Below are 27,028 nucleotides of genomic sequence, written 5' to 3'. Positions count from 1 at the left end.
TGTGTGCATGCTTGGTGATGGTCACTTCTGCTGTTGTGTCATTGCACGTAGTATGCATTGTCAGCCCCCATGTGTGGGCTTGTCTGCACATGGCAGAGAGTGTTATGTTTTCACAGCACTGTTAGCCTCACCACATCTCTGTGTGTATGGGACACAACCACTACTTTGCCCCAGAAGTGTTTGATGTGTTGGGAGCAGGGCTCATACATGCTGTTTGTTATTTGCAGCTTTGACCATGATGACACTTACCTTTTGGTCACTGTGATGAGGGGGGTTTGGTCCCCATCACCACAATGCTCGACATCTGCTGCATTTTGTGAGCCCCCACTTAACTTCTGTTCTACACAGTGAGGGGGTGTACTTTTTACATTGCCACAGTGCTATGGTGATGCTTGCCTTGTGTATGTCACACTCATGTGTTGGTCACACATGTGTTGTTACTTACATTGAATGCTCATAGCCGTAATCACTGTTGTGGGCATTTGTCACAGACTACACACTGTTGTCATGATGTTATGAAAGATGTATTTTGCAGACATACCTGATATTGGAGTATGCTGCATGTGTTGCGCATCACTCATCCTGTGGCTGGAGGTGGCAGAGGTGATGGGCAACATGAGCCATATGGCTGGGGGTGGCAGGGGTGATGGTCAACATAAGCACTATGGGTGGGGTGGCAGGGGTGATGGGCAACATAAGCACTAAGGGTGGGGGTGGCAGGGGTGATGGGCAACAGGTCCCCTATGGGCGGGGGTGGCAGGGGTGATGGGCGACAGGTCCCCTATGAGTGGGGGTGGCAGAGGTGATGGGCAACATCAGCCCGTGGCTGGGGGTGGTGCAAAAGGGGTGGTGATGGACGGAGCATCTGAACCAATCAAACACTCACACCCAGTCAACAGATCTGGGTTTGATCCATCACTGTTCTTTAGCCCACTCTGCGACCACAGTTCAGACATGGCCATCTGCAAATCAGTCAGACCCTGTGCCTCATGGGAACAGTCCAGCCTGAACTGCCAAGCCATGCCTTCCCTGGACCGGAAACAAGCTTCCTAGGACCGGTTAATGGCATTACAGCCGTATTCAGCCAGGCTTGCTTGAATGCAGTGGCAAAGTGAACAAGGGACTCACGTCTGAGCATACCCTGCCAACTTATGGCAAACAAAGCGGTACAAAAGGGGGTGGTGACCGGTTTCTGGCATTTCAGCCGTCTTCAGCCAGGCTTGCTTGAATCCCTTGCTCACTTTGCCACTGGATTCAAGCCTGGCTGAAGACAGCTGAATTGCCAGAAACCGGTCCTAGGAAGCTTGTTTCCGGTCCAGGGAAGGCATGGCTTGGCAGTTCAGGCTGGACTGTTCCCATGAGGCACAGGGTCAGACTGATTTGCATATGGCCATGTCTGAACTGGGGTGGCAGAGTGGGCTAAAGAACGGTGATGGATCAAACCCAGATCTGTTGACTGGGTGTGAGTGTTTGATTGGTTCAGATGCTCCGTCCATCACCACCCCCTTTTGTACCTCTTTGTTTGCCATAAGTTGGCAGGGTATGCTCAGACGTGAGTCCCTTGCTCACTTTGCCACTGGATTCAAGCAAGCCTGGCTGAAGACGGCTGAAATGCCAGAAATCGGTCCTAGGAAGCTTGTTTCCGGTCCAGGGAAGGCATGGCTTGGCAGTTCGGGCTGGACTGTTCCCATGAGGCACAGAGTCAGACTGATTTGCATATGGCCATGTCTGAACTGGGGTGGCAGAGTGGGCTAAAGAACGGTGATGGATCTAACCCAGATCTGTTGACTGGGTGTGAGTGTTTGATAGGTTCTGATGCTCCGTTCCTCACCACCCCCTTTTGTACCGCTTTGTTCGCCATAAGTTGGCAGGGTATGCTCAGACGTGAGTCCCTTGCTCACTTTGCCACTGGATTCAAGCAAGCCTGGCTGAAGACGGCTGAAATGCCAGTAACCGGTCCAAGGAAGCTTGTTTCCGGTCCAGGGAAGGCATGGCTTGGCAGTTCGGGCTGGACTGTTCCCATGAGGCACAGGGTCAGACTGATTTGCATATGGCCATGTCTGAACTGGGGTGGCAGAGTGGGCTAAAGAACGGTGATGGATCAAACCCAGATCTGTTGACTGGGTGTGAGTGTTTGATTGGTTCTGATGCTCCGTCCATCACCACCCCCATTTGTACCGCTTTGTTCACCATAAATTGGCAGGGTATGCTCAGACGTGAGTCCCTTGCTCACTTTGCCACTGGATTCAAGCAAGCCTGGCTGAAGACGGCTGAAATGCCAGAAACCGGTCCTAGGAAGCTTGTTTCCGGTCCAGGGAAGTCATGGCTTGGCAGTTCGGGCTGGACTGTTCCCATGAGGCACAGGGTCAGACTGATTTGCATATGGCCATGTCTGAACTGGGGTGGCAGAGTGGGCTACAGAACGGTGATGGATCAAACCCAGATCTGTTGACTGGGTGTGAGTGTTTGATTGGTTCTGATGCTCTGTCCATCACCACCCTTATTTGTACCGCTTTGTTCGCCATAAGTTGGCAGGGTATGCTCAGACGTGAGTCCCTTGCTCACTTTGCTACTGGATTCAAGCAAGCCTGGCTGAAGACGGCTGAAATGCCAGAAACCGGTCCTTGGAAGCTTGTTTCCGGTCCAGGGAAGGCATGGCTTGGCAGTTCGGGCTGGACTGTTCCCATGAGGCACAGGGTCAGACTGATTTGCATATGGCCATGTCTGAACTGGGGTGGCAGAGTGGGCTAAAGAACGGTGATGGATCAAACCCAGATCTGTTGACTGGGTGTGAGTGTTTGATTGGTTCTGATGCTCCGTCCATCACCACCCCCTTTTGTACCGCTTTGTTCGCCATAAGTTGGCAGGGTATGCTCAGACGTGAGTCCCTTGCTCACTTTGCCACTGGATTCAAGCAAGCCTGGCTGAAGACGGCTGAAATGCCAGAAACCGGTCCTAGGAAGCTTGTTTCCGGTCCAGGGAAGGCATGGCTTGGCAGTTCGGGCTGGACTGTTCCTATGAGGCACAGGGTCAGACTGATTTGCATATGGCCATGTCTGAACTGGGGTGGCAGAGTGGTCTAAAGAACGGTGATGGATCAAACCCAGATCTGTTGACTGGGTGTGAGTGTTTGATTGGTTCTGATGCTCCGTCCATCACCACCCCCTTTTGTACCGCTTTGTTCGCCATAAGTTGGCAGGGTATGCTCAGACGTGAGTCCCTTGCTCACTTTGCCACTGGATTCAAGCAAGCCTGGCTGAAGACGGCTGAAATGCCAGAAACCGGTCCTAGGAAGCTTGTTTCCGGTCAAGCGAAGGCATGGCTTGGCAGTTCGGGCAGGACTGTTCCCATGAGGCACAGGGTCAGACTGATTTGCATATGGCCATGTCTGAACTGGGGTGGCAGAGTGGGCTAAAGAACGGTGATGGATCAAACCCAGATCTGTTGACTGGGTGTGAGTGTTTGATTGGTTCTGATGCTCCGTCCATCACCACCCCCTTTTGTACCGTTTTGTTCGCCATAAGTTGGCAGGGTATGCTCAGACGTGAGTCCCTTGCTCACCTTGCCACTGGATTCAAGCAAGCCTGGCTGAAGACAGCTGAACTGCCAGAAACCGGTCCTAGGAAGCTTGTTTCCGGTCCAGGGAAGGCATGGCTTGGCAGTTCGGGCTGGACTGTTCCCATGAGGCACAGGGTCAGACTGATTTGCATATGGCCATGTCTGAACTGGAGTGGCAGAGTGGGCTAAAGAACGGTGATGGATCAAACCCAGTTCTGTTGACTGGGTGTGAGTGTTTGATTGGTTCTGATGCTCCGTCCATCACCACCCCCTTTTGTACCGCTTTGTTCGCCATAAGTTGGCAGGGTATGCTCAGACGTGAGTCCCTTGCTCACTTTGCCACTGGATTCAAGCAAGCCTGACTGAAGACGGCTGAAATGCCAGAAACCGGTCCTAGGAAGCTTGTTTCCGGTCCAGGGAAGGCATGGCTTGGCAGTTCGGGCTGGACTGTTCCCATGAGGCACAGGGTCAGACTGATTTGCATATGGCCATGTCTGAACTGGGGTGGCAGAGTGGGCTAAAGAACGGTGATGGATAAAACCCAGATCTGTTGACTGGGTGTGAGTGTTTGATTAGTTCTGATGCTCCGTCCATCACCACCCCCTTTTGTACTGCTATGGCTGGGGGCGGCAGGGGTCCTGAGCAACAGGTCCCCTATGGGTGGGGGTGGCAGTGGTGATGGGCAACAGGTCCCCTGTGAGTGGGGGTGGCAGGGGTGATGGGCAACATAAGCCCTATGGCTGGGGGTGGCAGGGGTGATGGGCAACATAAGCACTATGGGCGGGGTGGCAGGGCTGATTGGCAACAGGTCCCCTGTGAGTGGGGGTGGCAGGGGTGATGGGCAACATAATCCCTATGCTGGGGGTGGCAGGGGTGATGGGCAACATAAGCCCTATGGCTAGGGGTGGCAGGGGTGATGGGCAACAGAAGCACTATGGGCGGGGTGGCAGGGGTGATTGGCAACAGGTCCCCTGTGAGTGGGGGTGGCAGGGGTGATGGGTAACATAAGCCCTATGCTGGGGGTGGCAGGGGTGATGGGCAACATAAGCACTATGGGTGGGGGTGGCAAGGGTGTTGGGCAACAGGTCCCCTATGGGTGGGGGTGGCAGGGGTTATGGCAACAGGTCCTCTGTGAGTGCAGGTGGCAGAGGTGATGGGCAACGTCAGCCTTTTGGCTGGGGGTGGCAGTGGTGCTGGTCAACAGGTCCCGTGAGTGGGGGTGGCAGGGGTGGTGGGCAAAATAAGCCCTATGGCTGGGGGTGGCAGGGGTGGCAGGGGTGATGGGCAACATAAGCACTATGGGTGGGGGTGGCAGGGGTGCTGGGCAACCGCTCCCCTATGGGTGGGGGTGGCAGAGGTGATGGGCAACAGGTCCCCTATGGTAGGGTGGCAGGGGTGATGGGCAACATGTCCCCTGTGAGTGGGGGTGGCAGAGGTGATGGGCAACATCAGCCCTATGGCTGGGGGTGGCAGGGGTGCTGGACGACAGGTCCCCTATGGGTGGGGGTGGCAGGGGTGATGGGCAACAGGTCCCCTGTGAGTGGGGATGGCAGAGGTGATGGGCAACATAGGCCCTATGGCTGGGGGTGGCAGGGGTGATGGGCAACATAAGCACTATGGGTGGGTGTGGCAGGGGTGATGGGCAACATAAGCCCTATGGCCGGTGGTGGCAGGGGTGATGGACAACATAAGCACTATGGGTGGGGGTGGCAGGGGTGATGGGCAACAGGTCCCCTGTGAGTGGGGGTGGCAGGGGTGATGGGCAGCATAAGCCCTATGGCTGGGGGTGGCAGGGTGATGGGCAACATAAGCACTATGGGTGGGGGTGGCAGGGGTGATGGGCAACAGGTCCCCTATGGCTGGGGGTGGCATGGGTCATGGGCAACAGGTCCCCTGTGAGTGGGGTGTCAGATGTGATGGGCAACAGGTCCCCTGTGAGTGGGGGTGGCAGGGGTGATGGGCAACATAAGCACTATCGGTGGGGGTGGCAGGGGTGATGGGCAACAGGTCCCCTATGGGTGGGAGTGGCAGGGGTGATGGGCAACAGGTCCCCTGTGAGTGGGGGTGGCAGGGGTGATGGGCAGCATAAGCTCTATGGCTGGGGATGGCAGGGTGATGGGCAACATAAGCACTATGGGTGGGGGTGGCAGGGGTGATGGGCAACAGGTCCCCTATGGCTGGGGGTGGCATGGGTGATGGGCAACAGGTCCCCTGTGAGTGGGGGTGTCAGATGTGATGGGCAACAGGTCCCCTGTGAGTGGGGGTGGCAGGGGTGATGGGCAACATAAGCACTATGGGGGGGGTGGCAGGGGTGATGGGCAACAGGTTCCCTATGGGTGGGGGTGGCAGGGGTGATGGGCAACAGGTCCCCTGTGAGGGGGGGTGGCAGAGGTGATGGGCAACATTAGCCCTATGGCTGGGGGTGGCAGGGGTGCTGGGCAACAGGTCCCCTATGGGTGGGGGTGGCAGGGGTGATGGGCAACAGGTCACCTGTGAGTGGGGGTGGCAGTAGTGATGGCAACAGATCCACTATGGGTGGGGGTTTTTGTGGTGCTGGCCATGCAACCCCTATGGTGGACTGTTGTTAGTGGCCAGGATGTGGATCCCCTGTGTGTGTATGCCATTTTGCGGGTACTTGTTGTTTGTGTTGTAGGTGTCTGTCTTACCGCCTGTGCCATCGGCATCGGTCCCTGATCCGGTCATAGATGTATAGTACTGGTATGACCTGCGCGATGGGATTCATGATGTGTTCGTGTCGTACACGCTGCTTGTTGCTCCGTTTCGTACCCGCTGCAAGCTGGTCAGTCTCGTAGCCGTGTATTGATTTGTAGCATGAATCGTAGCTGATATGCTTGTTTTCCGGATGCTGTGATGTCCCGTGCATGACGACCCGTCTGGTGCGTAGGAAGTACGCATCGTACTTCTCATGCCGGAAACTGCTATGGATACTGCTTCCGGGCGTCTCGTTCATCTTTAGGAGTTATGGCTCGGACGGAGAATGGGGCTTGATTCACAGCCTATGTGTCCGTCGTGTTTTTGGCAGTTATGCGCATCGTACTTACTCGACAGGACGGACCGGCTACGGGTACGTGTCGGTAAGGCTACGGACAGCTGTCTGACCGGCCATTGGAATTGGCCCCTAAAAGGGTGAAATTTTCTATTTCCACTCCAATATACCTCCACTCACAGAAGGTGTTGGACACTAAAGGTATAGCATTTACTATTCCCACACCAGTACAATATAAACCAACTGAGATAAGGTGTTGGACACTAAAGGAGCAACATTTACTTTTACTACTCCAACACAAACCAAACCAGAGATGGTGTTAGACACTAAAGAAGTGACATTTACTATTCCCACTCCAATGTAAACCAACTCAGGGAAGGTGTTGGACACTAAAGGGGCAATATGTACGATTCCCACTCCAATCTAAACTAACTCAGAAAAGGTGTTGGACACTAAAGGGGTGACATTTACTATTTCCCTTCAATGTAACCCAACTCAGGGAAAGTGTGGGACACTAAAAGGGTGACATTTGAGATTCTCACTCCACTACAAAGCAAGTGAGAGAATGTGTTGGACACTGAATGGATAACATTTACTATTCCCAATAGAATATGAAGAAAGTTAAGAAACATACGACATAAGTATTTAAAAAACAGATAATTTTAAATCATTTTACAATTTATCTTTTACTACAATAAATGTTGTTACAAATACATTAATTGTATTTTATGCTACAGTTAATGCAATCAGATTTTTTTTAACAACACATCAATAATTTAACACACTATTTACAGAAACAATTAAATATGTTATTATCAAATAAAAATAATATAATTTTACTAAAAAAATTCCAAATGTATTCCCAAGTTTCTTTTAACAAATTAGATGTATTTTTTAACAAGTACCATATTTAGATTAGAAAATATAATGTTTTACCAATACAACTATATATTTTTTTAAATATTACACATTTTTATTTTTTCAAGTTTTTGTAAATCTTTTGAAAGAATTGAATTATTTGAAAAATATTGTAAAATTGTAATTTGAAAAAATAATATTTCATATTTAAACATTACAAATGTGTACTTCTTATAACTGTTTATCATTACAGTATTTTTAATATTGATAAATATTTAATAATGTTCTTAAACATATTTTTACCAATACATTTCTAAATATTAAATATATTTTTAAACATATACATTTTGTTTAAACATATTCAAAAACATATACCATTTTTATACTAATGCAATATTTTTGTGATAACAAATATTAATATATTCAGCAATAATGTTTAGAAATCTCCCCACCCTTATCTCCTATAAACCCAACATCCTGCTTCTTATTTTATTTTAAACAACATTTAAAAATGTTACACTATAAAAAAACATTAATACATAAAGTTTAGAAACTACCCCACCTTTATTCCCTATAAACCTAACATCCTGCTACCAAAATATATATATTTTTTTAAATTAAAATAAAATATTATAAAACAAATTACAAACTAAATATGAACACATATTTTAATAATCTCCCGACCATTCTCCCCTATAAATCCAATATACCACTACTAAAAAATATATTTCTACAGATCAAAAATAACATTCAGAAAATGTAAATAAACAGTTTTTATACAATTAATATTAAAAAATGAAACAACATTCAAATAAATAATAACAACATATAAGATAACAAATACAATATATAACACAGTACTTACCACTTACTAACTACCACTTAAAAATGATATTATTACCAAGGGTATAAACTACATCAATATTAAATGAATAAATATTTTGAACAACACTCAAAATGATATTTATAACATCGATATTAATGACCACAATATTAAAGCCACAATATTAAATTCTCACGATATTCTTGACACAATATTAATGAAACACATTTCTTTTGATTTCAAATGTTGTCCAATTGCCCAGATATATATGTGTATTTCATGGTGATTTCATGGGCAGTATGTGTAACTTTGAGTTGCAAAAAGTTCTAATGAACCTGTACATGTAGAAATTTAAAACATGTCAACACTGTCTTAAATCTTGATGGGCCCAGAAATCAACATCCTACCACATGTTTATTTTTCATAGTCCATTCTATTGGTATGAAGGCTTGGTAAATAAGCATTCTTGCATACATAAGTCCTAAATACAGGATCACTGGAATTTGACCACACACCAAGAATTCATTTGAAAGAACACATGTAAAAAATGTGTTGTGGAAACAGAAGCCTTTATTTTAAACCACTTACCATGACAGTGAGGAGGACTGGAGTGTTGCACAAGCCATAATAAAACAATATGTCCTCGCTCATTATAATGAAGAGGCAGCCCAAAGCAAAATCTCTGTATTTTTTCTTCAGCCAGCAGACATGGGTCATTTAGTGCTTCCTAATTGCATTGGCTGTTAGTAGAATCACTGGAAGATAGAATCACTGGAAGAGCCCAAACAAAGAGATTGCTTGTAATTAAGGTTGAATTCTTTGAGATCTTTCACTTTTGTATTATTCGCTCACATATTTAATTATCAAGCTAAGGATAAAGTCACTAACATGGGTAAAAGAATTTGCTAGAGTCATTTATCTTTGATTCTGGCATTTTCCGGTGAAATTGTAAAGAGTCCTAATTTTGGAATCCATTGACATCTAGTGTGTGTTATGATTTTGCTGAACATGCATATAAAATAATGTGTTGACATTATGTTTAAAAACAAGGATTCGCTTAATGTACTCACTGGTGAACGTTGGGCAGACTATAGATTGCTATCATTCATATACTGGCTCCTGATAAGGAAGTAGATAGAATTCAGATTCTGTGCTATAATCACAAGAGTTTTATAAACTTTACCTTTCTTTACTGGTGAAGCCTCTGAGATATAGGTCATTGTACCTTGTGAAGGTTTCATGCTTTAACCATTGTTAAGTCAGGGGTAGAGTTTTCTGGGTCTTATCACCCCAACATTTAGGTGCCGATTCTGATCCTGTAAAACCCGGGTACAAATGGTCGTACGGAGCGTTTTCTCTGTACGACTTGTACCCGGGATTTCCACCGTACAAACCAGCAAGTACGATTCGTACAGAAATACCATTTCCGTACGAATCGTAAAAAACACCGTACGGCTAAAAATTACATACAATTCCGATCCTGGACAGCGCGTACGCGACGTCCGCACAGAGTCAGGCAGCGTTTTACGGACCAGCAAGTACAATTCGTACCCACAGCACTCCGCATGGCTATATTTTTACGGGAGCCAAAAAGTGGCGGAAAAGCTAAGTATGCCGCGATGCACAATGAAAAGGGGGCCCGGTACGCGCCGTACCCCCAGCCCCCCCATATGTACGCACCGTTCCCCTAGCCCCGTATGTACGCACCATACCCCCAGCCCCCTGTATGTACGTGCCATACCCCCAGCCCCCCGTATGTACGTGCCGTACCCCCAGCCCCGTATGTACGCGCCGTACCCCCAGCCCCCCATATGTACGTGCCGTACCCCCAGCCCCGTATGTATGCGCTGTACCCCCAGCCCCCCATATGTACGCGCCATACCCCCAGCTCGTATGTACGTGCCGTACCCCCAGCTCCCCCGTATGTACGCGCCCACATGGGGCCATTCACGTGCTTCCTTTGCCAGTGCACCCCCACTCTAGGACCAAACGCTATCGCAACAACCAGCACCATGCCTTCCCCTCAACCAAGACCTCCCCGGAACAACTCAACTGCCTCCTCATCAATGCCAGATGCCCCTGAAAGCACACCACCGAGGTCTGGGACACAATCTCCACCCTTGCCCCGACTTGACCTTCATTGCAGAGACCTGGCTCACCCCCGCGTCTGCCCAAGACATCGCCACCACAACATTAATTAGATGCAAGATGAAACACAGCGACTGTGCCAACAGACACATATATGGCATCACCGTCATACACAAAGGCTCGATCATCTGTGCCACCTCCACCCATGACAAAACCACACCTATCATGGAACACATGAACTTCCAGCTCCACACCGACGACAGACCCACCATCAAGTGTACCCTTGCTCACAGACCTCCAGGACCATGAACCGGCCTCAGCAACACCATCGCTGAATTCATCACTCTGTTCGCCATTGAATCCGAACACTACATCTTCCTGAGAGATCTCAACTTCTAAATGGGCGACCCAATGGGCACCAATTCCACCTACCTCTTGGAAGGAATGGACACCATCAGACTGAAGCGCTGGTCACTAACCGCATGCACAAAGCAGGAGACACACTGGACACCATCCTCAGATCCAGCAACAGAATCAGATACAGCCACACCACTGAACTCATCTGGTCTGGCCACTCCATTGTGCACTTCATCATCAGCAGACCTCCCTGCACCACCCCAACTGCAAAAGCAACCCCTTACACAGCTGTGCCAAGGTCACTCAGCACTAATTGACTGATGCCCTCAGATCCCCCAGCCCAAAATCACCACTACCCTGAACAAGGCACTGAGAATTTCAACACCTGGATCACTAGCACCGCCAACCGAGTAACACCCACAAACCAGTCAAAATGTACAGATCCACCAAATGAGCCACTAGAAACACCACCGAAGTGAGTGCATTGAAACGCAGACACAAGCAACTGGATATAAGATGGTGCATAAGCAGGAACAACATTGACCCAGCAACCCACAAGCTGTCTCTCAACAACTACCACCACCAACTCAAAGTCATGAAAAGGAGTATCAGACACACCGCATCAAGACCAGCGCCAACCAAACGAAAGAACTCTGCACCATCGTCAGCGAGTTCATCTGCCTGTCAGCCACTGAAAACGTGATCCCTTCCACACAGGAACTCGTTGACACACTCGCTGACCACTTCCACACTAAAATAGCAAACATCTACAGAAACATTGATCCGCAAGCCACCATCCACAGCCACCAACCAACTGCTCACTGCATAGGAACAACTCAGTACACTAAACACTACCAATATTATGTACTCCATCCTCTCGACTTTAGAATGTCGGAATAAAGAAGTTCAGCCACCAGCTCACCACCAACCTCAATGCCATCACCACGGCCACTTTTCCCAGTGCCTGGAATAAAGCAGAGGTCAGACTCCTCCTCAAGAAACTCTCTGCAAACCCCAATGAGCACCAGAAGTACCGTCCCATCACACTGCTCACATTTCCCTCCAAAGTCCTGAAGAAGGCCATCAACCTCCAACTCACTGAATGCCTGGAGAGGAACAATTTGCTAGACCCCGCCTAATCAGGATTCAGAACTAATCACAGCACCAAGACAACCATGATCACCACAACAGATGACATCCACACTCTTATTGACAGAGGAGAATCTGCTGCCTTCATCCTTCTCGACCTACCTGTAGCCTTTGAAACTGTCTCCCACTACACACTCATCAATTGACTGCAGGCCAGATCAGAACCACAGACGAAGCTCTCAGATGGGTGACTTCTTTTGTCACAGGGTGCACCCAGAGAATCTGTCTCCCAACTTCACCTCACCCCCCAAGCCCACCATCTGCCGCATCCCTCAAGGTTCATCCCTTAGCCCAGCCCTCTTCAATATCTACATGACACCACTCACAGTCATCATCAAAACCCACAACATCAATATCATCTCCTATGCGGACGACACTCAGCTCCTCTTTTCGCTGTCAGTGCACTCCACCACACCGAAGATTAACGTCCATAACAGTATGAAGAACCTCTTTGCCTGGATGAAGAGCAACTGCCTGAAGCTCAACACAGGCAAAAATTAAGTACTGATCTCTGGCAGACAAAATTCCCTTTGCAATGTCTCCTGGTGGCCACAGAACTCAGACCCACCTCCACTCTGAAAGACCACACCCAAACCTCGGCATTACCCTGGACAGAAAACGCTCCATGAAACGCCAGACCAATGCCATCTCATCAGCCTGCTCCCACACTCTTTACATGCTCCCCAAAATCCCCAGTTGCGGCCAACATTAATCACAGGTGGGGGTCAGGGGGTCACGCAGGGAGGGTTGCACAAGCAGTGGGGGTAAATTTAATAATTGGAAAAAAAACGTACCTGCCCACCATCCGTGTCCCTCATTTTCTCGGCTCTGGCTCCTGCTCCTCCTTGTGCTCTCCTGCGTCCGGCAGGAACAAGATGCAGGCAGCCTCCCTCCCCTCCCCTAAACCAATCACAACGCTGCCCAGCCTGGGGGCTTACGGGGAGGCCATTTTCTCCATGTAGGCTGCATTGCAGCCTGCACGGAGAAAGGGCAGAGTGTGCATCACTGGTTTGGGTGGCCCCAGAGGGCCGACCAAACAGTCATTGCGCCCTCAGGACTGGGCACACCACTCCTGCCCTGCCCTGCCCAGCCCTGCTTGCAGAGCAGCCCTGCCCACCTGCCTGCCCTCACCCAAACCCATCTGCTTTCTCGCAGTGCAAGAAGCAGAAACATAAAATGGTAAATACCAACATTTTATGTTTTTGCTTCTCGCACTGCGAGAAAACAGTGGGGTGACGCTCCTCCGCCCTAGTGAAGGAGCCGCCACTGTGAATCCGCATCAGAACCAGAAAAACAGTGGTGCAAGCCCGCATCTCCAGCCGGCTAGACTACAGCAACACACGTTATGCAGGCACCTTCACCAAATTCATGAGAAGACACCAGATTATCCAGAACACAGCAGCCAGACTGAACCTCTACCTGTACTTGCCAAGTGGACCCACATCACACAGAACTTGAAACTCCTCCACTGACTCCCCATCCAGAAAAGATGGCAATTCAAGCTACTGACCCACACCTACAAGGCCTTCTATGACCAAGGACCAGTGGACATGAACCCCTGCCTGAATTTCCACCTCCCTCCACGGAACATCTGCTCAACTCACCCTCGCACATATACCACGCATCCATCACTGCCACACCAGAGGATGCTCCTTCTTCCACCGCATTGCCAAATCCTGGAACACCCTTCTCCTTCCCCTTCACACCTCACCATCACTGACTGACTTCAGGAAGGGGCTTAAGACCCGCAGCAGGATACCCTCTTGGGAGACAAGATGCCCTACATAAGTACTGATTGGTTGATTCGTTGAAACACTAGTTAATTCAGCCTCCTTCTGTGACGTTCTATATTTGTTTGCAAGTGCCAAGAAACCTATGTGTAAATGATGTATTCTACAAATATGTAACTGTAACAGTTGTTGCTTGTCTGGAGTATAGTGGTTATTATTGTGTTGCTGCTAGAACTACTCTGTATATAGACTGAAAAGGGAGGTACATATTCAGTGCCACACTTTACTTCAAAAGCACACCTCTTGATTTTGGGTAACCCGTTTTTGTCCCTGCTATTCACCCTTGGTCCTAACAGCATTGGTACATGCAGTGAGCAAGTAAAGATACGTTGCCAGCACTTTTGATTCTTGCCTTATTATGAGAACAAACTTAGAATTCAGGGCTTATCATGTTTATTTTTTACAGATTTCTTGTCTCTCTGAATTTTCTGTGAGTATCATTTTTCAACAACTGTTTCCTCAGTTCATACTTGCCCTGTTTAGGTATATTCAGTGTGTTAGAAATGGGGTATCTAGTTGGCAGAGGTATGCTCTATGTCCAAGTAGGGACAACCATTCTATTCAGGGTAAGTCAGATGCACTCCCTAAATTAACCTGCACTCACCCTCTGGTAGTTTGGCATAAAGGATGCTGGCTTAAATTAAGAGGCAATGTGTAAAGTATTTGTGCACCACTTATTACAGTAAAACAGTGAACAACATCACGTAAAAATGAATCCACACCTGGTTAGAAAAACAGAGCTTGATTTATTGCACAGAACAAGACTAACATTACTAACATTCAATAAATAGAACATTGTTGAAATCCAGTATTTAAAATTCAATAGCGCCAAAAGGTCATTTGAGGTCGCGGTGGACCAGGCAAAATCTGAAAAGTCAGGTTGACCGAGATGGAGCACAGCTAAGATACAAAAGGCATGCAGATCCCGCTAAAACAGTACTTTTATATGAAGCAAGCGTTGACTTTGACTACTCCCTGTGTCGGTTCGATTCCCGCAGTCGGGTTGAAGGGTCGTTGCTAAATCAAAGTCAAACCTCAGAGACCGTGTCCAATGGTCGGCGCTTTGTCATTGCCAAAACTCGCAGTCGGGACCCACTTCATCATCAATGTGGCACTTTGTTGGTCGCAAATGAATTGTTTCCAACCGGATCAAAACCAGGCCTCATGAATTTTTCAGCACAACAGCACAGAAATCCACTTCTGAGGCTCTGGACTGGAGGGGGCACCTCAAGCAAGAGTAGGATTCACAGCTAGCAGAGTCCTGGTGCTGGATGGAGGGTTGCCTGCAGTCTTTGATATCCCTGAGACTGCAGAACAGGAGGCACACAGTCAAACCTCTGGAGTCTCATTTGGTTCAAGTGGTGAAAGTCCAGTCCTTCTCACAAAGGCAGAGAAGGCATTTAACCCAGAACAGCAGTAGCACAGAGTAACAGTCCTTCACCAGCACAGCAGTCCCTCTTCTTGGCAGAGTATTCACAGGTCCAAAAGTGTACTCAAATGGTGGGGTCAGAAGTCCAATATTTATACTTTGGTGCTCTCCTTCTGGAAGGTGGGAGATGTTTCTAGGAGGGTCCTATGAAGTGCACACAGGTCAAAAAATACAAGTATACTGTTCCATGTTACAATTGTAACAACTGAAACAGATTAATAAAGGGACCGGAGATTAACCAACCATCCAGAGGTGACAGCATCAAATTAAGAACTAATGCCACATGTAAGGCCAATAATGTAGTGTAGATGCTGAAATGTCGCTGTGACGTATCATACATTGGGAAAATAGAACATGAGATCAAGATAAGTATGACTGTACACAAAAACAACACAGTGGTAAAGAATTAAAAATCCTAGCGGAGCTAGCCACGGAGGGAGATGGCCGCGGTCTGAGCGAGCTCCTCTCTGACACCTGAAATATCCTTTATTATCCTGCAAAACAGAACCTCAAAGACATGGAAAAGTGAGAACTGAACCTGCGCAAGCACCGGGTATCTCTACGATACGTACATTTCGACACTAAAGCCCACTACAGCTTGAGGAGCGGCACGCAGCAAACTAGGGCCTTGCCCGGAGAAAGTGAAACTAACGCTGCGGGCTGCCGTGTGAGGAGTGGCCGCGACGCAAAGCATGCAACGCGGCTGCTTGGAGCGGACTAGGTCAGTGCGATCTGGACATCGACTTTAAGGGGGCCCAGCGGCGACAAGATTGTGGTGACCTGATCTGGGAGAACTGCTGCGATGTGCGCAGCAGTGGCGGTGCTGACAGATGGACAGAGTGAAAGGTGCCAATATAAAGAAATAAGTGGCGGCGATATATTGTGCAGAAAACGGACAGAGCTCATGCTTGGGGAGATGGTTGGCTGCAGTGCAGGCTATACCGGTCAGGCCTAAAACAAAAAACGGGAAGCGCTGCAGTGTGAAAGGTAGGAGACACGCCACAGGTGAACGCTGCCACGGAACACACAAGGTCCCACTATGGAGCTGCAGGTGCTACGCATCACTGTACATGGCGGGAGAGCCTGGGCACCGAAATAACCCTGCGTGCCTACCCTTGTGTGCCCTCTTGGCAGCAGGCTGGTGACCTGTTTGATCAGCGCGTGGAAAGGTTGAGGGCCTGGTTCTGTGGTCCTCTGCTGGGATCTGAAGTGCACCGCATCATCCTCACCTGGCCCGTGGGTTTCAAGGGCATCTTCTGCTCCTCCAATAGACGGATCAGTGTTGGCAGAGGGGTGTGCCTACCGTGGTCACCATCAGCTACAATACAGAGATGCTGTGCAGAACCAATACCTGACGACAAGCTGGGCTTTTCTAGCAAACGGTGTGGAGTGACACAGTCAGATTGACCTGAAACAACAGTTTGCAAGTCCGTAGCGGTGGGGAGAGGAGATGAGAGGCATGACTGGGTAACCTGGAGGTCTCCCTACAGTATTACTCTGCAAGTGAGAAGATTGCTGCGCCTGGATCTCGACCCGGCGGGTGGCTGGCGCTGGGTTGTGTGTCTGCTCGCACCATACATAACACATCGCACTTAAGGTGCATTCGTGCTGCTGTGGCTTCTGTGATAGCACACACTCTGCCTCCGTTTGGACACAACTCCTCTTCACAGAGCCTGACGTTGGGGATAGGAGATACCGGCACCATGGGCAAGACAGACAGTAATCAGCCCAAAATAACCTTTGAACAGGTGAAAAAACAACTAGATCACGGAGCGGAAGACCGACCATTGACGCAAGGGACGACAGGTGCGGCGGGAGGGGTAACAAATGATGACGTACAAGCTATGTTCACCACGATCCAAGCCCCATTGACAAATATTGATGGTAAAATAGATTCTCTGACGTATAGAGTCGACCGGATGTCTGAACGCCTAGATAAGCACACAGAAAGACTCGATATGGCAGAGAGCAGAATATCCAAAGCTGAAGACAATCAGGTGCAGATGGACACGAAACAGGGCAAAATGGAGAAACATCTAGCAGCCATAGCTGCAAAAGCGGAGGACTTGGAAGCGAGGTCCCGAAGAAACAATATTCGCCTAACGGGTGTATCGGAAACAACAAACACGTGACCAATGGAGCGACTTGTTGAACAACGGCTCATCTCCTTGCTGGGGTGGGAAACGTTCTCAGAAATATTCTTAGTCGAGAGAGCGCACAGGTCCTTAGCGCCAAAGCCGCCTGCTGGCTCGAGACCAAGACCGATCATAGCACAAATTTTAAATTACAGTGACAGAGATGCGGCACTTCGGAAAGCCAGAGAATTGGGCAAATTGAACCATGAAGGAATGGATATCTCCCTCTATCCCAAATTCACAGTATCCGTTCAAGAAGCAAGGAAGAAGTTTGGCCTGACGAAACAGAAAGTGAGAGATTTAAACATACAATATGCTATGTTATACCCTGCTAGACTCAGAGTCACGGATGACGGGAAATCGAGGATTTACAATGAACCCCAGGACGTGCTGAAATTCCTCCAACAGAAAGGTCAACGGAACACGCAGAGGAAATCTCCAAGAGGTGATCAGGAAGAACAATCTACTACATCAGACGTTGAATGACTGTGTATTGTATGTATTGGCGATTGCTCCGTCATGCATTAGGACTGCAAGGAGCTGAGTAGCGCAGAACTCTTTTGGGGAAGCGGCTGCTGCATGGCACAGGAATATCAAGCTTCTGACATATAAACGAAAAAGACTGTGGCAGTTGTCCGTGGTCTGGTGCGCATATTTTCTTTTGGATTTGAGTTTTATTTTGTTTTTGAGGGCGGGAGGGGACGATGGACAAAATGGTAAACCGATCTGGGATTGGCTCTGCTACACGGGATAGGGCGGAGTGGGTGGAGGGTGGGGGTTGGGAATGTAAAAAAAATCTGGTCGACATTGAGAAACTATACATTCGTTTTTTTGAACTACACTTGGAATTCACAGCGGGGGAGGTTTCAGTTTGGGGAGGACGATAGACATGGATGATATTAACAAGAATACCTGAAAACTAATGTTCATAACATGGCATGTTCGTGGATTTCAAAATCCGCAGAAAATACGAGTACTGGCATACTTTGATAGACATGGTATTGATGTTGCCTATATACAAGAAACACATCTTACATCTCTCACAGAAGCTAGGGTGGGTACGAGATGGGCGACGTATCGTATGGCGTCCTCATTCTCAACGTATGCTAGAGGGGTGCTGCTGTTAATTAGGCGCAGTACTCCATTCCAACCTCTTCATACAATTAAAGACGACCAACGTCGGTACGTAATAGTACATGGAAATTTTGGGGGTACCATGCTGACAATAGTTACGTCCTACGGTCCAAACAATGATGATCCCAGTTTTTATGCAAACATATGTTCTAAACTTAGAGAATTACCGAGCACGACCGTAATATGGGGAGGGGATTTTGATACATCTCTAGACCCAGCCCTCGATAGGCCGACTGGTAACGAAAGGTATGGTAAACAAGCAGCTAAAGTACAATGGGAAGGCATGGACACGTGGGGGATGACTGACATATGGACACTAAGGCAAGGAGGAAGCAAGGAGGGTACCTGCACGTCAACGACACATAACACATGGTCTAGAATAGACTATTGACTCCTCACACAAGATGCATGCACATGGACAAAGACGATTGAACACCTACACAAGACACTATCAGACCACTCACCTGTCCGCCTCTTGCTAGAAGTCCCTACATATGTACCTAGGCAATTCACATGGAGATTGCAGGGAAGCACCCTTTTGGACCCTGTGTTTCGCAGTGAACTGCAACAAGCCATAGCAGACTATTTTGATTTTAATTCAGGACCAGTGGATAGTGCAGGGTCGCTATGGGAGGCATTTAAAGTCACAATCAGGGGTCATTGCATTAACAAACATGCTGGGATTTTGAAGGATATTCAGGAATAATTACAAATGATTGAAAGAGACATTACACAACTTGAGGGGGAACATATACTAACGCAAAACCCCGCGTTGCTGGCGAAAATAAAGGAAAAGATGGATGATTACCAAAAATATGCTGCAGATGAGATAAAATATAAATCATGTAGATTCACAGCGTGAACTTATGGGGAGGGTGGTAGACCAGGATGAGCCTTGTCAAGCAAATAAAGCCGCCACCCACAGCGTCCTACATAACGCAGATAGTAGATGAAGGCATTCACACACTATATGATATCTCATCTATTTTAGATTGCTTCAAGAGCTATTATCTTTAACTCTATGAAACAAGAACCAATATCAACCCAATAGAACTTAATCAATACTTACAAGATGTCACCCTTGCATGGCTGTCAGACACTCATCGGAAATTCCTATGTCATCATATCACCAAAGATGAAATCATAGACGCAATAAACTCTCTACCAAATAACAAGGCCTGGACGGGCTCACGGAGAGTTTTACAAAGAATACCGAGATTTGTTGATGCCACATTTAGTCAAAATGTACGAGGCAGCATACGAAGAAGGTAAACTTCCCGCCTCACTAAGAGAAGCCCTCTTGGTGGCGCTTCCCAAACCAGACAAGGACTTAACTAAATGCGACTCTTACCATCCATTATCTTTAATCAATATTGATGTAAAGGTCCTAGCGAAAATGATTGCAACCAGGATACAGCTCCTGCAGGAGAAGCTGGTATTGCCCGATCACACAGGCTTTGTACCAAATAGATCAACTACTCACAATATACGCACTATCTTTGCACTGTACCACCATTTAGACCCAGAGTTCCCAGCGGCTGCGGCCCTACTTGATGCGGCGAAAGCCTTTGATTCAGTTGAATGGGTGTACATGTTCACAGTGCTGCACAGAATGGGCTTTCCAGAGCCATTTCTGAAATGGATAGAACTATTATATAATGACCCCATCGCCAGAGTTAGAATAAACGGGCACAGATCAGCTCCAATCAACATAAGTCGAGGGACGAGGCAGGGCTGCCCGCTTTCACCTATTTTATTCACGTTAATATTGGAGCCCTTAGCCTGCAAGATTCGACAGGAACACTCGGAAGCGGCACTGCAATTTCATCTCCGCCCCCTCAGCATCTCACTATATGCTGAAGATATGGTTCTTTTTACTCAACACCCCAATATACATTTAAATGAACTTATAAGGGAATATGTACGATTTGAGCAATACTCAGGCTTACGAATAAACTGGGACAAGTCGGTGGTCATACCACTTACATTGGCCACAACACAGCCGACCTTAAACTACCCTCTGAAGTGTCACACTGACCCGGTAAAGTATTTGGGCATGTGGATACACAGGGATCCGGAACTGGTGATAAGGGAAAACTATGGCAGGGCAATGACTACACTAGAAGAACAGATAGACAGATGGATTTGGATGCCCCTTTCGCTAGCAGATAGGATAGCTTTGCAAAAGATGATTGTTCTACCTTCATTTTTATATTTATTTATTAATATTCCTATCTGGCTAACACAGGCACTGTTTTCTAAACTGAGAACTCCCATGCAGAGGCAAACATGGGCGAGAAAACAGGCCAGAATAAGCTGGGACATACTGACAAAACCGTACCACAAGAGCGGTTTCTGGGCACCAGATCTTCAACTATATTTTTATTGTGCACAGGCACAACATGCTCACTATTGGCTACAACCACATGTGTACATACCACACATGTCAGTGGAAAGGGACAGTGTACACCCAACCTCATTGATAGCCTATGTGTCGGACCCAAAGTCCTTTACTTACAGTGACAAGATTCAAACAGTGCACTGTACCTCATGAGCATGGTATACGCTAGCATGTCGAGCGCAAAAACTTCCCATTTATGCGTCATCACTCCCTATCGCACACCACCCGAACTCTCAGTCACGCAGGAGAAAAATATGCCACAGCTGCTAGGTGAAATTAAACTATCCACTATGGCAGATGTGTTCCCGCACAGTAGATTTATTCAGAGAGAGGACCCATCATTAAGCATACATAATACACCCATGAAGCTGTTTGCTCATTTGAGTTTGCAAATGGCGACCGGGTACCTATACGCTTAATTTCCGGAAGAACCACCACAATTGCAAGCACTGCAAACACTATTAACTACACCCAGCCGCCAGAAATTAGTCACACGCTTATACAACATGTCACAATCAGAACAAGGCGGGATCATGAACAGGTCGCTTAATAAATGGGAAGTGCTAATCGGCGGCAATATGGGTGAACAGGATTGGGAATATAGTGACACACAACTACAACTGATAACGCCAAACTGCAATTTGCGCATAATACACTTTACATTTCTACACCAATTTTATTATACCCTGATTCAGTTACACAGATATGGCCTGCGATCACATGACAAGTGTTATAGATGCGAAACTCTACATGCAGACTTCTTACATATGGCAAGGGCATGCCCACAGATACACAGATATTAGCAAGAAGTTACGGGAGCACTTACCACTGTGTTATCTGAACTGATACCAAATGCCCCACTTGTTTGCTTGTTAGATATATATAAACTTAAGCCTGCAAAAAGAAGGACATTTTTGGCCGTAGCGCTTTTGCTAGCTAAGCGCCGTGTTGCTATCAGATGGGGTAGCAAACGTCCCCCAAGGTTTAAAGACTGGCTTACGGACATGCCATATTGGTATGCATTCTCATATATATCTCTCTCTCTTTTCTTATCAACTCAACCCTTGAGGAACAGCATACTCCTTTTTTGTGAATTGTAGCTTGGGCACAGTATGCTGGACCTCTCCACAAGCCCTTAATCCCCCCCTTTGTTAATGATATTAAGCACGGGTTACCCCCGTGGAATTCTATCTATAGGTTACCAGAGACTCCTGGCGCACATTTTAATGGAAGGTTACCAGTGACGCGAATGGCCTCTCCTGTTTTTACCTTTTTTTAACTCTTGCATCAAAATCGTTTTTATGCATTTGATTCCATGTACATTGCAGTAACAACTTTTTTATGCATTTGATTCCGTGTACATTGCTCTGGATTGTGGATATATATGCTCACCATTCCCTACTAATTGCCATCAAGTGAGGGCCCTTTGTTTCCCTCATGATTGCATGTACTTTAGGAACACCCTCTATCAGAACGTGATACATGATGTAATGTGGGTGTAACATTACTGCATTCTCACTGACCAGTATGAGCTGGGGATTTTTTCAGCAACTTAAGGGGATTCGTTAATAGACTTGCGGCAACTTTTTGCACATTTCAATTTGATTGCTGGTTTTGATATCTATTTCTAGTACCCTTCCTTCAATTAGATAGGTTAGCGTTCTATATTTCACCGCTCTAGACGCCAGTGACACATGTGACGTCACTTCCGGGATGCCGCACTTAATGGGGGCTGTATATATTGATGAGAAATACGCCCCTTTGACATCACCCGGTTCCGACGGGGATGGGTAGGTCGTAACTACTTTGACACTGCCTTTTTGGGTAAGTTACTGTAGTCCATCATCAAGTCCTTATTCACTTGTGGCAATGCGAGGAGACCCAGTGGAGGGTCCTTCCCTTGGGCAGTGACCGACAACTTACTATGCTGTGTTTCTACCGCCAGTTGGACATTAAATCTGACATGCGCTCCCGCAATTTTGGGTTCGCTCGTTCTCTTATTTTAATCAGGTTGCCTACACCCCCATGTTTAGATTTGCAGGTATCATGACGGGAGTTCTTCAACAGGACCTGCCACAGTATGTAATAATCATTAACCACCACAGGGGCAGCCCAAACCACCTGAACCAGGGGCAATCAATAATTATTCCAAACAAAAGGTTCAGAGTGTACAATTCAAAAACAAATATCCAAAAGCAATAAAGACATGAATTTATGTAAGCCAAAAAAGAAAAAGGAGAAAGAAAAGGAAGAAAAAAGAGAGAGACCCTAATAGAAAAACATAGAAAATGTATTCAATAAAACAGCTCAGAGTGTTAAGCTGGTACATATAACATAAGAACATATACATGACCAGACAAGTGGCAGACAAGGAGATGATTACATAACAAGGGAGTTTACAAAATTTTCATAAAACTCCAGTAAACAAAAAGTGTGTCCTTCAATAGTTGCGGCCACAATAGCGTTGACGGCGTTTCGACCTTTGGTGTTAATCCATGGTCATCTTCAGGACGTAAAATATACTGAGCATCCTAAATGGGCAGTCTAAAATTACAAAAAATCAATAACACCATATAAATTTAAGGAAGGGCCAAACAAACAGTATTATTTTAAAAAAAGAAGAAGAAAAGAAAAGAAAAAGAAAGAAAAAGAACAAGAATTTGAAAGATTTTTGGGGAAAGAAACCCTCAACCATACCAAATTAGGAATTATTAGTAAAGAACCACCAGTGTACTTAAAATAATTATACTAGCCGTACAAAAGATACATAATAGCCGACTGGAAACCAATGTGTGCAGTCAATTCCTGCCACCTGTTAGCTTCAAAGGTGACTTACTTCTATCTTAAACAAATTAGATACCGCTGTCAGTTCACTTCAGCAACCACAGCTTCAGAAGCCACTTAAAATATTTGCGAGTTCAAAAGGTCACTTCAATAACAGCAGTTTGAAGATCCAGTCAAAATGATTACAAATTCAAGGGGTCACGGAGCGAGCAGTAGTGTCCCACAGAATTGTGGGACACTACAAATGCGGTGGCTGCCTCATGTGTGATTCCAGCTTGAACACGAAACAGTTCATTCATTGGCAATATTTGTCATGACTTACGAGAACATTCAAACTGTAATACTCAGAATGTAATATATGCGGCGTGGTGTCCTTGTGACCTCATCTATATTGGCCAAACGACCCAGAAGATAAAGATACGCCTGGGTCAGCATAAAAGCCGAATACGATGCAAAACCGAGAATGCACCTTTGGTGGCACATTTTTTGGAATTTAATCATGCTCCCACTGACATTCGTTGGCAAGTTATTGAGGTAGTGCATACTCCCCTGAGAGGAGGTAGTATTACTAACACCTTAAATAAATGTGAATGTCGTTGGATTTTTCGTTGCAGCAGTATAAATCAGGGCCTCAACACCTTGGAGGAATGCCATTCCCTGGTTGTGGGGTAGGAGGTACTTTTATCAGCTTTCTCTGCCGAGATACTGTTGATTATGTATATTGAGAAATACTGTTTGAGGATTTATATTTATTTCAATGTCAATATTGAGAATCTGTTTAGCGTCGGCATGGTTAGATCCACAACCACCTTCATTTCAACAATGGCGGGCACGTCTACTTGCTACTTATAGTTTTGAAATCGCAATATATAGATGTAAGGGTTTGAATAAGAAAAAGAAAGGTCTAGCTATTTGGGATCCACTCAGAGCATGGATAGATGGTATCGAATAACCAAGATTAAATGAAGCTACGCTACAATTTTCTTTTTTCTTTTTGTTAAATGTATATGTATACAAACCAACTGTAATGCCTGTAACCTGTTGGGTGGTGGGGGGGGGGGGGTTGGGTTATGTAAAATAAGTCATAAAAGCTCAATAAAGATTTGTTTAAAAAAAAAAAGAAAATTACTGTTTGAATGTTACAAAAATTTGAGATGTTAACATTTTGTTTCTTCCTCCCCTCGTTCCATGAAACTATGCTGTTGGGATTATTGCAACTAATGTAATTTATGTGGTTGATAACTATGTATTATTTTACAACAACATATTGCCATTGTGTAAACATATGTATCGAATTGTAGTGAAAATATTCATTATTGGGATCACAATGTTGTCAGACAAAGTGGTTATTTGCATTATTTTATAGCTACTGTACTGCGATGTAATAATTGACATCCACCTATAATGTTCAGCTTATTGAGAAATGCTTTAGGCTGGTTGAATGACGAAGGATTAATTAAACCATTGTAAGTAACGAATGGAACCTTATTCTTTCTGGCTTTATATAATAATGTATTGCCATATGAAGGTGTCTTTTCGTTTATATGTAATGCTGTAGTCAAATTTGCGGCACTGTGAGTATTTATTGTTACTTTGTTGTACTATATATAACAATAATTTGTTAAAGGATTGGATGACGAGGATTTAACTATTTTGAGAGATTTAAATGACTAAATTCAAATCTAATAATCTCCTTTTTTATCTTTATTATTCTCTTCCCTTTCTTTATTTTTTATTTTTTGGTGGTGGTATTAATATTCAGTTTCTGGCGCTGGGGCTTAAAGAGTAGTTGTGGACTTTCCTTCCCGTATAGTCCTTTTTTAAATTAGCACTGCCACATTGGCGTTCCGAAAGCTTTGCTATCTGGCAACTGTCCTTTGCAGCGGTGTGTTAATTGGTCGGCATTCGAATTTGAGTTTTACTTCCTCAAAATGGCGCTATGGTCCATTTCTAGTAGGTGCCTAAGTCCCCTTTTTAACTCCATTCTTTAAACTCCTTTACAGAGCCTTCAACACGACATTGATGTATGGGATTTTTCAAATGCCGTAATCTGGCACTTTATGTATGGTGCAATCTTGCAAAAATGAAACAAAATGAAATTATATTTGATCCGAGAAAACATCTTTTCAATATACACTGCCATTTGATTCGGTTGACATTTCACTCGAAGTTTGATAATGGGATTTAAGGATGTATGATTTGCAAACTTAATTATTGATATCATGCACTACGATACCATTCATTTGATTTTGCCCGTTTCAATATGGCGTTGAGGTTCAACTGCGGGAAATGTGAAGTCCCTTCTCACTTTCTATACCCCTCTACGGCGCCTTTAAACTTGGTGGAGACATTTTCACGCACTGAAACTGCTGCTACTTGCCATTTGATTTGCCGTGTGGTGTTTAGAGTCCCGGTAAGCACCCTTGGGTTTTGTTTTTTTGATCTAAATGGTATGCGTTCTTTCACCACTCGTAACTTTGAATACGTCGGGTGTTGTTAGCGAGGTGGGCGTGAGCCTCTGCACATTTGATTTTAAGCATATTTAGCGAGACGTGGGGAGGCATGATTTACCTGTCTGAATAGTACATACAGGCAAGATTTTGTATTCAGGGCAGATTTCTCTCGTGTATAGCCCCACATAGTTTTGTATATAGAATTAATTTCGTCACATCTACATGAGGATGACGGTTTTGTTCTAGTAAAGATTGTACATGCATCTGAAGTTGGATACTACGTTGCTTTTCGAACGTCAACATTGGGCTAGACATTAAATAAGTTTGTCCCTTTCTCTCTCCCCCCCTCCTTTTCCCCACTCCCCTCCTTTCTTCTACCCGCTTTCCCTCCCTTCTCCCCCTCCCCCTTTTCCCCCCCCCATTTCCCCCCCTCTTCTTTTGTTGTTCAGCTTGGATTAAGTACGGGGAAAAGTTGAGGACGATTTGCTCGCTCCGTGACCCCTTGAATTTGTAATCATTTTGACTGGCTCTTCAAACTGCTGTTGTTGAAGTGACCTTTTGAACTCGCCAATATTTTAAGTGGCTTCTGAAGCTGTGGTTGCTGAAGTGAACTGGCAGCGGTATCTAATTTGTTTAAGATAGAAGTAAGTCACCTTTGAAGTCCTGAAGCTAACAGGTGGCAGGAATTAACTGCACACATTGGTTTCCAGTCGGCTATTATGTATCTTTTATACGGCTGGTATAATTATTTTAAGTACACTGGTGGTTCTTTACTAATAATTCCTAATTTGGTATGGTTGAGGGTTTCTTTCCTCAAAAATCTTTCAAATTCGTGTTCTATTTCGTACTTTTTCTTTTCTTTTCTTCTTCTTTTTTTTAAATAATACTGTTTCTTTGGCCCTTCCTTAAATTTATATGATGTTATGGATTTTTTGTAATTTTAGACTGCCCATTTAGGATGCTCAGTATATTTTATGTCCTGAAGATGACCATGGATTAACACCAAAGGTCGAAACGCCGTCGACGCTATTGTGGCCGCAACTATTGGAGGACACACTTTTT

This window comes from Triturus cristatus, chromosome 11, assembly GCF_964204655.1.
Source record: "Triturus cristatus chromosome 11, aTriCri1.1, whole genome shotgun sequence".
NCBI classification, from domain to species: Eukaryota; Metazoa; Chordata; class Amphibia; order Caudata; family Salamandridae; genus Triturus; species Triturus cristatus.
Note: the sequence above shows the minus strand (reverse complement) of the source record.